Source organism: Crocodylus porosus, unplaced genomic scaffold (genome assembly GCF_001723895.1).
Source record: "Crocodylus porosus isolate Cpor-Errol unplaced genomic scaffold, CroPor_comp1, whole genome shotgun sequence".
Taxonomy (NCBI): domain Eukaryota; kingdom Metazoa; phylum Chordata; order Crocodylia; family Crocodylidae; genus Crocodylus; species Crocodylus porosus.
In genome coordinates, this window is record NW_017728931.1 from 135,307,524 (window position 1) to 135,324,603 (window position 17,080).

The 17,080-nt window shown below is 40.7% G+C and overlaps 1 protein-coding gene across 17 annotated transcripts in view; it reads right to left on the reverse strand.

Moving 5' to 3' along the window:
• Positions 1-17,080, reverse strand: part of CELF2 (CUGBP, Elav-like family member 2) — a 777,369-nt gene that overhangs the window by 249,412 nt on the left and 510,877 nt on the right. The window contains exon 1 of one of the 17 annotated variants that reach the window (XM_019543736.1): positions 4,019-4,093. The exons of the other annotated variants lie outside the window; for them this stretch is intronic. The gene's annotated coding sequence lies outside the window, so the exon portion shown is untranslated. Of the gene's footprint in view, positions 1-4,018; positions 4,094-17,080 lie in introns of those variants that run through there. 17 annotated transcript variants of the gene reach the window in all.

Below are 17,080 nucleotides of genomic sequence, written 5' to 3' on the forward strand. Positions count from 1 at the left end.
CAGCTTTCATGCATCTCAATGACTTAGCAAATAATTTATGTTTTGTTTGAATGCTATTCAGGAGAGGATGAAAACCAGTGACAGCGTGTGGTGTTTGGCTAGTGGAGTTACTGCTCTATGAAGCTTTCAGCCAGGTTACCTTTACTCGATACTTCGTAGACAATGGAGAAGAACAATGTTTTTTATACGCTTATGCTATATTTTATCATTAAGAGCTTGACTTCTGCATTTCCTCCAAGGAGCAGCACTGCCTATGCACTCTCTAGTGGATAAAGCGATGCGCCTGTTGGAGCACAGCGTCCCCTGGAACGCAGTCTGGAGGTGTTTTTAATCCTTGGAAAATGTTCTGCTTTCCCTCTGACCCCAAAGCATTAGGTCGACCCCGAATATTGGACGATTTGACAACGTGCTGTTAACTTTTGTGAACGTAACTCTGAAAAAAGCGACAACAACCTTCCCATTTACCCCACAGATCTGAATTCGACCCTCTTCTGAAGTCAGTGGACTTCTACCAGGACTCCTCTTACCTGGAATATCCCTAAAAATTCATTACATCTTTTGTAAGGTCAATTAAGAGGGTAAAATCTTGCCTAATTTTTCCAATTTACTGCCCACATTTGAGGAAATAACTTGGAGGAAGACAAAACAGCCATTTGTTCCCTCAGTTTAAAATTGAAAGTGGAAGAATACATAGAAATGTACTTTCCTCTTCTTTTTTGTGTACTACTCTTGCATTCATAATGACAGAGTGAAACCCACATCAACAACTAGCAGTCCTAACAGATATTGAGTACTCTCTTGTCAATCATTTTCTGTTATACAGCTGTCTGTTAAAATAATGGATGGTATCAACAGTACTCATCATTAATTTCACATTGAGGTGTGTTCAAGCAACAGAAATCAGAGCTGGACTATGAAGACCCTTGTGTTCAGGACCAGAGTCTTTCAATTCAGCATATTAGAGAGACCTGGGATCACTGTCAAATCTCAATTAAGACTCACGTTTTCATTCTAAGCATCTCACAGCTCGTGGGCGTTGGGTCAGGGCTGTGTCCAATTCAACTGCATTTACACTTGGATGTAAATTTAGTTAGTTACAGCTTAGTTACCAACTCCTTGCAATGAAACCCTAAACTCTATATTTGACAAGAATATCCGAATAACATTTTTTACAGTGATTTTTTTGACAAGTGTGCATTTGCAGATTTTCAGGACATACTAATGACTCCAAAGGAAACTCCAAGAAGGCTGGAAGTAAATATTGTGCAGACGTTTTTACAACAGGCCCTGTCAACCACCATTAGGGGCTTTTCTACAAGAGGTCGGCATTCTGGTTTCTACCAACCCAAAAGGTCTAGGGAATAAACCGTATTTGATTAAAATATAATACAGCATGATACAGCCTGGAAGACAAATCAGTTTGTAAAAAGACCTGTTCAAATATGTATTCCCTTCCATATCAGCCTCACAAAATGCTACTTGCTGACTTGTTGGAGGTGAGTTAAACATCATTAGATTTTTTTCATCATCAATTATAATACAGAGCAAGTGAACAGATATTTTCCACCTGAGCCAGGAAATTTACAAGGCAATTTTACAAGACTCATTTTTTTCATATTAATTATTTAGGCTTAAGTCCTGAAAAGAGATATTGTAGCTGGAATACTAGCTCCCGCTAAGGAACCATATATTTGAAGATCCTCAGGGCTGTAACCTTATCTTAGCAGGATAAGCTTAAGAGTAGAAAAGGGCTAAGAGTATGGGGGGGAAAAAATGTAGCTTTTGCACTTTGACCTGGGGGCCGGTGGATGCTCTGTAGCCTGATGTTTCCCAGTAATTTGCTAATTATTAGCATTCAAGTTGCCAACAAAACATAATTTATCATCCTGAAAAGAAAGCTGCATTCAAAATATTCAGCAGGCCCCACAACGGCATTACAGCGAGAGGATCTGTGATTAGGTCAGAAGCCTCTTAGATGGGACAGACAGGTTCAGGTCCCTGGCCAGCAGAAGATTTCTTGTGTAACCTTGAGCAAGACTCACCTGTACTGCAGCTGTAGTTGCACACAAGCTCACTTTAGACTAGCAAAGTGCGAGAAGCAGTTGCCCTAACGCTGGTTCAGCACAGCACAGGCTGCAAGAGTCCCCATGCTGCTGCAGCTAGCAATACTCAGGCTCGCTGTTTTAAAGCGAGCTCAGGCAAGTTGAAACCAGCTTCAATTTCCTCTTTGGATCGCTCTCTAGATGCACTCCTAATCTCTTCGCGTTACAGCTTCCCATCTGGGAAAGGGGCATAATGACACTTTTGCAGAGGTGTTATGAGGATAAATAGATTTTGCAAGCAGCCCAGGAGCTAATGGAGAACCATTGTTTTACCTTGGACACAAAAAGCAACGTGCTGACTAGACATCATACATTTCCTGGCTCAATCTGTTCCCTAATTTTAAGCTGCCAGGTGCCACCCCCACCCCCGCAACATCCCTTAACTGTTGGTCTTTTAAGATTGAAGAAGAAACACAGGAGGGGAATGGATTTAGTGAGTTAGAGTCTATCCCCCTTGCCATTGTAGGAAAACACGTGTTTCAAATCTTATTCATCAAGCAATTGCCTACCCTGGAGATCTTCCAGAGGAGACTAGACAGTCACCCTGCTGGAGTCACCTGACCCTCAGTTATCTTTCCTGCCCGGTGCAGGGGACTGGATCCAATGATCTTCCAAGGTCCCTTCCGGCCTTACAATCTATGAATCTATGAAGCTCCATCTTAAAATTAGTTAGTGTTTTTTTGCCCCTCTTCGCAGACTGGGAGCCTAGATCATAAACTCATGACCTGATGGCTACCCACCTAAACATCTTTGTGGTCTGTCTCTATACTTTTGTTCTTCTGGCAGTACTGTCTTATAGCTTCAATAGCTCTTCTCCCTCCTGCGGTGTTTCCCCCTAAGGTTTTTATAGACAGCCATCATACAATCTCTCAGCTTTCATTTTGCTAGGCAAAGAAGTTCTTTTTAGTCTCATTCGTAACACGAGGCACGCTAGTGAGGAACATGAAAAACTTTCTAACACACAATGCTTTCACTACCTGTCTGCATTTTTGTCAGTTAAAGAAACCCCCCCACCAGAATTAAAAGTTAGTTTTAGATATTACACCTGCCCCCCCCGCCAGGTCCTCCTCGCCCTCCACGGAGCTCTTCTGTCGATTATGGCCACTTCACAACAGCGCTTTTCATTCAGGACCCAAATAATACGAGAAACAGACTAAATAAAAAGTGTTGTCAAATGCACAAAGCAAAACAGACTGAACAAACAAATCCAGAGCCTTTTTTTCCCTCTTCAGCTCTTTCAGATGGCTAGTTCAGTGTTACTGCTACACTAAGGTAAAAAAGGACACTTTCGCTTTGCTTTTGGAGCTGTTCCTGTCTCATTAATTTACTCCAACGTACCAAAGCAAAGCAGAAAATAATCTGACCAATACTTTCCATTGTACAATTAAGTAGGCTAATTACCGAGACAAACTTAACTCCTTTGCTTTGCGGTGGAGGTTTTTCTCTCTCTGGTGAATCACCACTGTTGCAATGTACAAGTAAAAGCAAGCCACTGAGAAATCAAAAGGGGATGGGGGGGACAGGAAGGGAAGGAAAAAGCAACATAAAGACCATAAGAATATACCTGCGTCTTTTCAATAAACTTAAAAAAAAAAGAATCAGGTACACCTGTTCATGGAAAAGATTTTTAAAGGGCAGTCCAATGCTTTAAGGATATAGCGCATTTTAGAAGAATCACCCCAAAGGCCCCTTACAAAATGTCTGTTCTTTTCTTCCTGTTACATACGTTGCTCAGTTGCTAAATGTGGCTGAATTTCAGAGGAACGGTACCTGGGCCTTGGTTTGACAAGCTACAGTTTTCCACGACACCCTCTAAAAGCACACTTGGCCTCTCCTGCAATCAGGTCCCCATAGCACGCAGTTCAAATGCCTTTCCAGGCAATACAGCAGATAGGATAAGAAAATTATTAAAGTACCTTACAATCCCCTCAGGCCCGGGGGTGAGAGATCCTCTCTTCTCAGCACCCTTCTACTTTATGAGCCTAGTTGTACACATTTCTATCAGACCTGAAACCTTTTTGAGCTTCCTTTGTGGTTTAGTCATATAAAAATGACACTTAAGCGTTAGGCTAAAACCACACGCTCATTGGTTAGCGTTTCCCTCCCCCCGTGAGCAAAGTGCTTTGAGATGTTCGTTGTTGTAAAGCTATTCAACAAGACCCTGAGAAAAAGACTTCCTCCACTTTGTTAAACAAATGTAATGAACTTTATGAAAAAAAGACTAATGTACAGCACAGTAGCAACTGGGCTTGATATGCACCACTAGATTCAGCTACAAAACCACCATTTTGCCACTCTCAAAAGGAAGTGGTTAATAATGTGCAATACTTTTCACAGGAGCCTGGCTACTGAAGCCTTGAAACAGGAGCAAACCTGAAACATAACTCACTTAATCATTCATTTAATTTGATACCAAAGTGCTTCGTGCTAATAAAGTTAAGCATTAAAGGATTGCAATGTGACAAATTCTGATGACCATTTCATAAAAGAAACATGACTGAAACAGACGGATCTGCAAAGCTTTCTCGGTAATGGGAAGCCGAGTCTAATTTTAGATGATTCCCCAATCACTGGAGAGTTTGCAGTGTGCACGGCCAAACCAACTCAATCAACTGACTTTTATCTCTATGACTGCAGGTCACATTATCTCATGAATGAACTGTTATGTAGGTCAGTCGAGAGTTGTCTTCTAATTGAATGCACGTTTTAGCCTTGGCATTCAAGCCCTAGTTATCACGATTCCAGACAATCAGTGGAGGAAATAAAGGAAGAAAATATCAAACAAGGGGCTGTGATAATTAAGCTTTGTTTTAGAGAAGAAGTGCCAAAGTAGATGTGCATAGCAGCCTGTATAGGCTCATTTTCTTTTCAACAGGATGTAGTGTGGTGTGGGACTGAGTGTTTTGTAGAAGAACGCTCTGTTTAGTCACAGATCAAATACAGCATGGCCAGAGGCTGTGTGAACTACCGTATGTGGCCTACAAACATACCCCAACTTGCCTTGGAGGCAGCTCTTGAAGTGCATGCCAAATGCATTTGCGTGTTTATCTGGAACAACTGAGACCACCAAATTATTTTATAGAAGCCTCCGCACAGCAACGTCTTCAGTTGCGCTCAACCCAGGCTGGATTTGAAATCTCATTATCCATCTCCTCCATCATGCTAGTATTTCTATATTTCAAGTCTTTGGAGAGACCTCCACGCATAGCTCTGGAACTATTTATCCACCATATTATCTCATGTTATAATCAAAAGACATATGTAAAATATGCTACAAGTACAATAAGGGCAATGTTTGGGTTTCACTGTAAAATGATGAACATCTGAACCAAAGATTTCCAATAAAACCAAGGTAAAAAGTCATAAATTTATATACGCACACATTTTACTTTCGACTTCTGATCTGTGCAATCCTAGTGAAACTCGTTTATATGAAAAAGGGGAAACTGCAACTGACTGCATCTGTGGTCGCTCCCATCTGAGGAAACACGTGGTTCTTAATCAGATAAAAGCCAAGCTCTCCAAATGCAACATTTGTGCTTTCTAACCCACATCTATCCCAATTATGCACGGAACATTTCTAGATTTTCAGTATTCAGCAACAACATAATTTTTTTTCTTTCATTTTTAAGTATTTGCAGTATATAAAGAGTTAAAATGACTGAAATGAAAGCATACTGCCCAAGGCCAAATTTTCCTATAGTGTATATACTTCACTGCATTTTCCATCTCCTGTGTCCTGACAGCTGCTATTGGAAAGTGTGCTGCTACATGCCTATTGCAGTTGCTGCCGTCCTTTTATTCAACTTGCTTTTCAAGGCTTTAGAACCATTGCTGCACAGGAAGAAGAAAAAAACGGTAATCATATGGGAGATGATTTTGTCATCACAGACTCCACCTTCTTCAAATACCATCTAAATAAGCTACTTAAGCCCCTCCCCCCAGATCTGTCACTCTTATGCACCGAGCGTCACTTTTACTCCTCATAATTGATATACTGCAGTTGCACCATGCAGTTCTTATTAGGGTCTGCATGCAGTTGCAAACATCTGTTAATTAAGGCTCAATCTCTGTGTGAGGTAGACAATGTACTCATTTTACACCTGGGTTTACTGAGTTATATAGGGAGAACTACCTTGCAAAAAATGTGACAGGGACCCAGACAGAACCTAGTAGACCTGTTTTGGACTTTAAATTTCTCAGAAATAACACCAAAAATATAGTGCATCAGATTTTGTACACACACACACACACACACACACACACACACACACACACAGCTATTGCTGAATAAATTACATATAACGGCCAATTTGGAAGGAAAAGAACATTAATGTATTTTTAATGGCTGAGCTAAGGGTAGGTCGGTATACAGTGTTTTAATTCTAGTACATTAGTGTTGCATTTATACATTAGCAACTAATGTGATAATGTCAAACTCTCCAGTGGTTGTGGAATCATAATAAGTGTTGTATTAGCATTTAAAAAAAAAAAAACATAAGACAAATGATTAAACTCCCCCAAACCATTCAGAGAATTTTTACATTGTTTCATCTATTTTGCATGAGACATCAAAGCTGAAATGGAAAGCCTACAGACAGGGAAAAAAAACATATCTTTGTTCACAATCAGCATTTAAAGCAGATGAAATCTTTCCAATCCTGCCCAACCTGTAAATGTCAGTCGTTTCTGGAATGCAGCAAATAACGGTTGTAGCCAAAATAAATAAACAAATCGGAGAACGGACTTTGGGCAACAGCCTCTCCAGCAGAGATTTTATGTTTTTTGGTTGCTGAAAAATGACGAGTAACAATCTGACAATCAGTGGTGTTTTTACCAGGCCTATGATGCTCAAACCCAGTTTCTAGTAGCTCAGGAATAGCTCTTAAAAAAAAAGGTTGCTCGCATATGTGGGCATTGTGTGCACTCACTGAAAGCAAGCCATTCTCCTTGGATTTAAGGCTCATTCAAGCAAAATACCTCCTATCAGGCCACACCCAGGGTTTCCATTATAAGGATTCTATGGCACACTGGTTGTTTATCATGCTATTAAACTTGTTTTTCCTTTTCCTCACTCTCTCACTATAGATTAACGCTTAGTGAAATGAAATTTTCCTGCAGGTAATTACCTGGCTGCATTTCAAGGCATTCATAAAAATTACAGCTCCCTTTGGCAAGAGATGACACTAGGGGGTAACATAATAGGGCAGTGGATTTGGAGTTCAGTTCCTTCCAATTATGGACCCGTTGAGGGGCTCCCTGGCACAGCCTTTGCTGGGTTTGACTCTTTGCAGTCGCAACACTCTCATCTTGTATTTATGAACACATTTGCATTTGATCCACATAGTTTGTACTCTAGTGGGCCACAGGGTTCTGGTCTCTGTCCTGTGTTCTTCGGTGCTTATGTGCTGCCTCTTGGATTGATTGTTTTTAGCACTGTGGCTTATATTTTCACTGCTATGCAGATGTTACTCTGATCTGCTTGGCTCGACTGTTTGCTAATCACCACGATGCAGTCTCCGCTGTGGCTGATCGCTTTTGAAGCCTTTCCGTTGCAGAGGTTATGTAATTTCATTAAGTTGTACCCCTGATTAAAAAAAGGGGAAGCTTTAGTGGGGCTTTTACCTACAAAAAGCCTATGTATAAGTAGGTCTCCCTCCCCCACCCCCTTTTGCTGCTAATATTTTGCTTCTCTGCAGTTCGTGTAGTTCATCTCATTCTTGGGCCTGCTGCACTAGATTAGCTTAATGTCAATTGTATTTGAACGGGAAGCAATTTGGGGGCACTAGAGCTCTTTGGATATTCTGGCTCCAATCCAAAATGAATCATTTGGGTGTCACTGTGGTGCAAACAGTATCAACAATAATTTCACTGAAAACTGGATTAATGCCATGGTGAACCAGATTCTTTGTTTTCTCAACAGACCACACACAGCCCTTGCTTAAACTGTATTGAGTGCCCAGTCTCACTTTGCCTCTGGCTGTGCCTCTTTTTCTAGCTCTCTTCTACAGGGTCTTGGGCTGAGGAATGGAAGCTTTTCAGTGATTGCTTCTTTCTAGGCAGGTCTGAATTGTTAGGGTACTACAATTTCTTCCTAGCTAGCGTAGGCTTGATGGTAGAAAAGGAAGGCTGGTTTTGGTGGAAGGAATATGAAACAAGTGAACCCTCAGGCTAGGGACCGAAGTTGTGCATAAACTTGTTTAAGCGGTCAGAAACCGGCTTAAACCTGTAACAGAACAGAAGTTCAGTGCACATAAACTGCTTTAAAAAATGGCCGAAACCAGTTAAAGAAAAACCTGCTTGGGATACAGTATCAGACTTAACTGATTTATATCAAACTGGTTTATGGGACTTCTGTCCATGATCCCCTCCTTATTTAAGTTAACTCATGGTCCTCCAGCATCCCAGAATGCTTTACAGCCAGGGGCTGCACTGTCTGCTCTGATTGTACTTAGCCACAATGTTCAGAAATAAGGAAGCGTAAGGAAAAGAGCCCGATACTTTTTATTTTACAAACAAATCCCTTGGCTTGTAATACACTCCAGTCTTGTCACTTGTTCTCGCTCACTGCTCAAGGCCTCCTAAATGCCCCGCTCTGCGTGGAATTAGCCGTGCAAGTTTATTTACTTGTTTACTCTTTGATACCTCGATCCCAAGTCTCACTACCGACTCCGTCGGCTGCTGGGTGAAGCTCTGCAAGTGTTTGCAAAAGGGAAAGGAAAGTGTCGAAGCCTCTCCCCATCTCTTGCTACAACTCAACATGTTGCAGCCTGCTCCTTTCTACTGTTGTGATCCATTTCCAACTGACGCATGGTATCAAGGTTGGCCATGCAAGGGAAAGGGCTAAGAGTTTGAATGTTGTTCTTCATAGTGAAAGCTATTCCCTGGGACTTGAAGGTCCACTATGTCAATAAAGTGCCTCCTATAAACTCTCTTTTTTTGTTATCAGTTGCTTTTTTGTTCAATTTAAATCTCTGACCGTGGAGCAAGTTCCACTGCTTAACTTGCACAGCTAAATCCAGGAGTTATAAGAATAATTAGCAGAGTCAAGAAGTGCAGAAATAGAGCTATTTAACTGAATCATATTCAGAGAAGGCACATAGGTCTTTGACTATTATCTGACTAACAGTGGAGGGAAAGGAGAGATAACTAGGGGCATTTTTACATGTGCTGGGATGTGGTTTATTTCAAAGCGCCCCGCTGCCATTTTGTCAGCACAGGGATGCCGATACACATGATGCATGCAGAACATGTCAATTTTTGTGCTCCAGAAGACTCAATTAATCAAGCCTGCTCTGACATGCTGGATTTCCAGCATGTTGGAGCAGGCTCCCACATCCCTAAGACCTTATGGAACAACAGCAATACATGGATCTAGGGTGAAGAAAGGTAGGGACTCTTTAGTCTTAATTTTAATGGCAAGCAAAACCTTCCATACAACCCAACGCAGTCAATGGAAGTACTCTTGTGATTTAACAGATGCACATGCTTAATTCTTTGTTGATGTAAGGATGGATACATGCCCTGCACTTCTACAAAACATAAAAGAATTCACTTTAGTTTTGCTGAGGTCAAGAAAAAAAATTGCATTGGACAAATCTGGAGCAACAGTTTATGACAAAGGTAGAGAGCAGACAAGCAAAATAAGGGCTCCCCTCTAGGCATTTTCTCCTCCCTCTGACCTAATCAGATAGGTATTTCATAAATCCAAATATATTATTTTAATTCTGGTAATAATGAATAAAACTGGATTTCCAACATGGCAATTAAGCAAACCATAATGGTTCCAATTAATGCTATAAAGCAACAAAAAGGACTAAGAAATGGTAATGAGATTAAACCTTAACAAATGTGGAAGACTTGGATCGAACTCATTACACCAGTGACAATTTGGAGGGAAAATGGTGAAAAGTTTCAAGATAGTGCATGCCGACAGACTACCTCTTAGAACATGTGAGAGAATCACGGGTTTGGGACCCAAAGGGAAAATAGTAGGTGGTATGGAAATGCAAATCCAGGCACTGATGAACTTGCTGAATGTCATACCAAGGACAGCAGTAGAACTGTTTAGCAGAACTGTATTTAAAATGGGGCCTGAGATCAGTAACTGCTGATTATCCGACTGTTCTGCAGAGCTGATTGAAGTCAGTGGATTCCTAAGCTTTCTGTAATTATGCTCCTCTTGTAAGGCACTAGCTCCCACTTACAATTTTAGAAGTTGTAGCCCTTTTTAAATATGAGAACTGAAAAAATATACCCTTTGATGTGGCTTTTAAAGATTATATTTAATATTTCTAAGCTCCCTGGGATGCTTTTGCGAAGGGCATGGATATGAATGTACTTTGCACCAAATTATATTGATGGTTCTTCCAAATAAATGACAAATTGGTTTTAGCACAAAGAGCAAAAGCAAAAAAGTACCATAAAAAAAAAAAATCCTGAAGAAAATACCCTACCAAACCCAAGATGACCTCACCAATAATTCTATACATGGAAAATTTATAAATTTGTTACAATTTTACATATAAAGGAATGAATTATTGGAAGATTGTTTTAAAATTCCTTCCTGTGGCCCCCCCCGCTTTTCCCTTTACAGCTGTGGTGGAGAAAGCAGTGGTAGGGAGGCAGATAGGGGCCAGGAGGCCTGAACCCTGTCCCTTTCCACCTGTCTCCACTGATCACTTGATCCCATCACTGCCTGTGCCCCACTCCCACCACCTGACCCCACTGCTACCTCCTCATTCCCCATGTGTGTTGGGGGGAGGCAGTAGCAGCAGGTTGGGGAGGGGGTCAGAGGCACAGGGCGGAGAGGTAGCAACTGCAGCTCTGACCCTGAGCCTATCCCCCCCCACCCCCTCTTTGCACTCAAATCCAAGAGGCTTTTTTTCCCTCATGCTGAATGGAGGAAAACTATCCTGGTCTTGGATTCAAGTCAATCCGTACGGAATGTGGGGCTGAAATCTTGTTGGAAATTAATAAACTAGTAATAATTCCTTCTCTTAACTCCAGCCTTTCAAAGCAGAGCTTGAACAAAGGTTCCATTTAGCTAAAGACATTGGAGGCGGGTTATTAATACTTTTCCACATTTTTAACTTCCTTTCTGCTGATGTAGTGTGCTGTTCTCCAACGACCCTGCCTGTGGAATAGACATGGTCTTGCCAACTCTTACCGTTATTATTTATTTATTTAATCAAATGTGAAACAATAGTGTAACTAAAGCTGGAGATGGGGTCGGGGGGTGACCGAGGCAGAAATTGGAGCGGGGTTTCTGTTGGGGGAACAAAAATAGCCCCAGCCATCATACAGCTGCCCAGGGCACAGAGCTGCCTGGCTACACCTCTGGTCTGAAAGGGTTAGAGTTTGGTTTGAAATGTCTTATTGCCCAACGTCAAGAAGTGAAGAGATTATGCAAGTGTCATATTAAAAAGATATAAACTTTGAATCATGGGGGGTCAAAACGGGAACCTTGAAAGCATCATTTTAGTATTCCGTAGAGGTTCAGACACGTGAGGACAAATAAAAAAGATTGTCAGCCCATATTTTGTGATGTCTTCAGGCCGGCATCATCATTTTTCAATACTGGACAACACTGGTAATAGCACCCAAGTTGAGTTTATCTTTTAATTCTTCAGTTTCCAATAAATTACCCTATTCCAGAAAATGATATTATGAAGCTCTCTCTCCTACTTTTAGATAGGGGAGAGTTGCAATAAAACAGGGCAGTTTATGAGCAAAACTGATTGATTATCACTGAGGCATCTGTTTTTTTTCCTTGAACTGTGAGCTGCTACTTTCCAAAAATCAAATTTAGACAAATTCAGAAATTTCTAATGAAAACAAGGCAAAAAATACCCATTTGGAAGAGGTCTTTCAAAAAAAGTGAATACCTTGGGCCATAAAACAATTAATTTTGAAACTATCTTGTCCCTTTTGTAAAGCTTTGTTGATTGTACTGCTCAAAAACAAAGTGCAAATAACAGAGAAAGTACATGCAAGCTATTTAAGCACTCTTGCTGCATTATATTCAGCTTCCAACCTGCTAGTGGTACTTCCTGTGTTAAGGCCACCACATGCAGAGAACTGAATCCCCAGTGGCTCTGTTTAACATCATGCATACTTTAAAGCAAACACTCTTTCTATTCTAAAATTGGAGGTAGCAACTCTTTCCCACTGGCTTGTGATATACCTAGGCTACAGGGATCCAGGTTTTTAAGGCACTTTTGTCCCTTGCAACCATAACAAGTTTGCGTGTTGAGATGACCGAAACAAATTCTATATAAAATATATGCCAGCAGGAGCCGGGACACAAACTCCAGTCTCCCTGATCCAAAATACACTGGTCGTGTAATAAACATGGCTTTCCTAGAGCTGTGAAAGATTGTTTTGATTAAACCACTTGGGAAATGTGGATTTATAGAATTATGGGAAAGTAGGGACCTCACATGGCCATCTAGCCCAGCCCCTTGCTCAAGGCAGCATCATCTTTGACTAAAACATCCCAGTCAAGTGTTTGTCTAACCTGTTCTTGGAAACATCCAAGGATGGAGAGTCCACAGCTTCTCTAGGTAGCCTGTTCCACTGCTTGGCCACCCTCATAATCAGGCAGTTCCTCCTAATCACCAGCCTAAATTTCCCTTGCTAAAGCTTGAGGCCATTACTCCCAGCCACACAAAAAAGCTCATTTCCATCCTCTCTGTAATTGCCATTCAGGTATTTGAGGATTGATATAAAATCTTGACTTGGTCTTCTCTTCTCCAGACTAAATGGCCCCACTTCCTTCAGCCTTTCCTCATAAGTCTCGGCTCCCAGGCCCCTAATGATCCTCCACTGAAACGAGAACTTTCTGAAGGATATGCCGGTGTTGCCAAAATGTTCATTGGGAAAGTTTTGAAAAGTTCAGGATGGAAAAGGGCGAGGGAGGAGGAGAAAGATACTGAATACAAATAATTTGCTGCTTCAGATGCTCACTGGGAACATTGGGAGACCCAAATCAAGTCCCTGTTCTGTCTGATTCAGACTAGGGCCTTGAACGTGAGTATCTCGCATTCAATCTGATACCTAGACTAGTAGGGTGCTCTGAGTTAGGCTGATATCTAGCATTTTGACACAGATTTTTGAAAAGGTCTTGGTTTTGCCTTGATAAACCACAGGAAAAATGTTGAAATCTTGAAAAAGTTTCAGAAGTCAGGAAGAACTTCTACAACTGGGGTAAATGAGAATTTCTTTTGCCAGGGGCCAAAACAGGGCACTTTGTAGACCATCCCTAGCAGGCAACACTCCTCCCAACTTGCTCTTACACTGTATGGTGTTGCCTGTTCTTACAGAGGTAAGCTTGAAAGTACCTAGTAAGTGTAACCTAAAACTCAGAAATTGGAAAGCTAATAAAAAGAACCTAAAATGTACATACAAAATCCTTGCTGATTTTTAGCCTAATCTCATGATTTATGAACTCAGAGAGCTGACTGAAATGTTCACCTGCTGCATGACTAAGCATGTCTTTCCCCTACCGTGTGTGTCAGCCTTTCTCCAACTGTGGACCAGAAAGGACCTTTGGGTAGGAATTTGCTTAAAAACCTGCATTAATTTTCTCAAAGACATGCTTCTTCCCCACCACCTGTTAACCCCACTCCCCTCTGGGGAGAAAACTTAGAATTCAAGCCAAATTCAACAAGTTAAATTTGATTCACCAGGTCTCATTCTCCCTTTGGATTGTTATTTATTTAGGTCAGGGGCCTTGAATGATAATGTGATAATAAGAAACCTAATTAAGTTCCAGAAGTTAATACTGCCATCTTTAAAAAATATATATGCATGAGGATATGGGGATTTTTGTGGGGTGCATTCATTTTGCCAAACCGAATCAAAATGCAGTTCTTAGGGGACTCAAAATTTTAAGTTTAGTAAAGTGTTCCTGCCACCCCACCCCCAGTGAAGCGCTGTTGGTTTTTTACATGAAAACCAGTGCAGTTAAGTCAGGTAAGGTGAATTTCAAACATTCTGCTTTCTCTTTGCATAAAAAGGCTTGACTTGTGCAATATATAAAATCAACTACCCGTACACCAATCATTTCAACTGAAAACACAAGCACACTAACTTAAGAGAATACAGTGAATGCCCATAGATAGTTAAATGCACAAGCTATATCCAATCATAAAACAACAAGAACATTTATCTCAATATTAAAAAGCAAAGCAGCAAAAAAAAAAAAAAAAAAGCCTCACATCACTAAGAACTAATCTCTTACCTGTCCCTACGTCTGGAAGTCTTGGATTGTTTCGTGTAAAATTCTGCATTCATTGGGAATGATATTCCATGCAAGCTAACTTGAATCTTCCAAACTCTAAATTCCCTTGATCCGTGGAAGCAAACACACACAAAAATGATGACACTATCCTGGAAATTTATATTTTTCTCCCATAACAAATGGAGAAAAGAGACTGTCTCAACAATTATGACTTAAGAAAATGCAAGCAAGCAACAAATAGTCTTCCCTCTCTGCCAGCAACGTATGCTCATAGGTTACACCCAAAATCCCATTTAACAGTTTGCATAATTCACTGTTTCTCTGGTTACATATTTTATGAATTATGACAGCCAGCTAGGAAAGTTGCCTCCTTTTATTGTCCTGTGGCAACCACACACTCTATATCACACTGCCATCAATTCAAAATCTATAATACAGTGACCGTAATGTATTCATTTGACGTTTACCTCTCTGTCCTACACACATGCAACACAAAGGCTTACTGTCCCTGAAGGATAAAAAATTATCAGCCAAACCGCAAGCCAAATATGCAGGTATTAAGTGTATTTTTGGAGAACGCTAAAGGAGAGAGAAATGGCTGGATATTCTTCAGTTCTACCTCAGATGTTTTAATGGTGCAGTTTTGCAGCCCAGCAGATTTTTACAATCCTACTATGCTGTCAAATAAAAGGCCTAATTAGTCCCAGAAGTTAATATTGCCACATTTTAAAATAAAATAGAAAAGGCACAGAGATTTTTCTGGCATGTGTACTTAGCGTAAACACTAGAAAATCAATCAGAATCAAAATGCAAAGCAATCCAAAAGTGACTGGATGCATCATGTTCTTTATTTCTAATCCTAAACGCCTGGTTTCATTCATCACCGTTTATTTAAACACCAATATACTACCACGACAGTTAAGACTAAAGACATCCAAATTTTTCCAAGGAGTAATTGACTTTAAAATATCTCTTTGCAATAAAATGAATTTTAACATAGTGTTCTGCTACAGACTCCATAATACAAAGTAGGTCAATCAATTGCTCATTGGCAAAAAGCAGCAAACTTTTGACAGCCAGAAACGAGAATAATCTGCATCTATATACTCCTGCCCTTGTTGTTTGGCATTCTCAGTGGAATTCATTCAGCATCTGAGCAACACACAATTGTATTGCAAAACACTGAGCAGACTTGTGGAAGTTAGTAAATAATAAATAACAATGCACCACTTCATGGGTAAAAAGGAGAACAATGTAATAAATAATGCTCTAAATGTACTACTCATATCACAGCAGAAATGTGCTAAGGGTTTTGCATGGATATAATGAGTCATGCCCCAAGCCTTGTACAGCTTACAACATAAATAGGAAATATGGAGGTAAAAGGGACCAGATGGAAAGATGTAAAACTGAAGATTTACTTGGTTCTTATGTAAAACTTTGCATCCATGGCTCTCAAAGAATGGTGCAGGCTTAAGCAGAGCAACCTCTGTTTTGCAGCAAATGAGGCTAACTATGGTAACAAAGCCAAAGGTTTATCCAAATCCTGCCTCCTACGTACGCTACAGAGTGTATTAAGAGCACGGCTTTTTTAGCCAGCAAGAAGAGAAACAGTTAAAGTCAATACCAACAGAAAAATATATAAATTAATTAATGATTAGAGATATTAAACGCATTAGGGAGCTGTCAAAGTTGTCACACAGTCAATCAAATCCGAGTGATCACCCTTCAGTCTGATCATTTTAAATCCTTCATTTTTAATATAAATTAGATCAATGTATGAACAGAAAAAACATCTTACAGTCACCTCACAAGAGGTCAGTTTCTAGAGGTCAAAATGGAAACCCCCCCCCCCCTAAGAGTATTACATCAGTCTGTCTCGGGGCCTGGGCAAATACTACACAGAAAGAGCAGAGCAGACACAGTTAAGACTGACCCTTTTAAAAACAACATTGGACTTCACAGTCCGACACCTTCTCTGCACTGTCCTTTCTGGCAGGCCGTTACAGTCAGTGAAATCACAAACCCGTTTGCATTTAGGAGCTTCTTCACAACCTGAGAAAAAAGAAAAGCAGCAATGGCTGGGGCTTACAGAAAGCACTGGCCTGTTGGTGCACCATACACCAGCTCAAACTTATTCCAGCTTTCGGGAATCTCAGTAACTTAGCAAATAATTTGTGTTTTGTTTGAATGCTTTTCGGGAGAGGATGCAAACCAGTGACAGTGCGTGGTGTTTGGCTATTGGAGTTGGCTATTGGCTACAGAGTTACCGCTCTATGAAGCTTTCTACCAGGTTACCTCTACTCGATTCTTCGTACACAGCTGAGAAGAACAAAAATGTTTTATACGCGTACACTGTATTTTATCATGAAGGGCTTGACTTCTGCATTTCCTCCAAGGAGCAGCACTGCCTATGCGCTCTCTAGTGGACAAACAGGATTTTTGCAAGGATCCTGCTCCCCTTCTTTGTGAATGTGATCAAATATGAACTGAAAGGCTCGTCTATTCTCCCAGAATCCCAGTCCAAGGTTCTGTGTTTCTCTAGCAACAATGAATATTACTCACAACAGACACGGAGCAGGGAGCAGCCGTCTCTGCCTGCCTTATTCTGTTTCAGGTGTTATCTATGGCAGCGTTGCAGAAACAACCCAAAAGTGGTGGATTTTTGCAGGGGATAAAGGATATAAGCAGCTAATTAGTTCTAAGCTCATTCATTTGCAATTTTAATTGCATT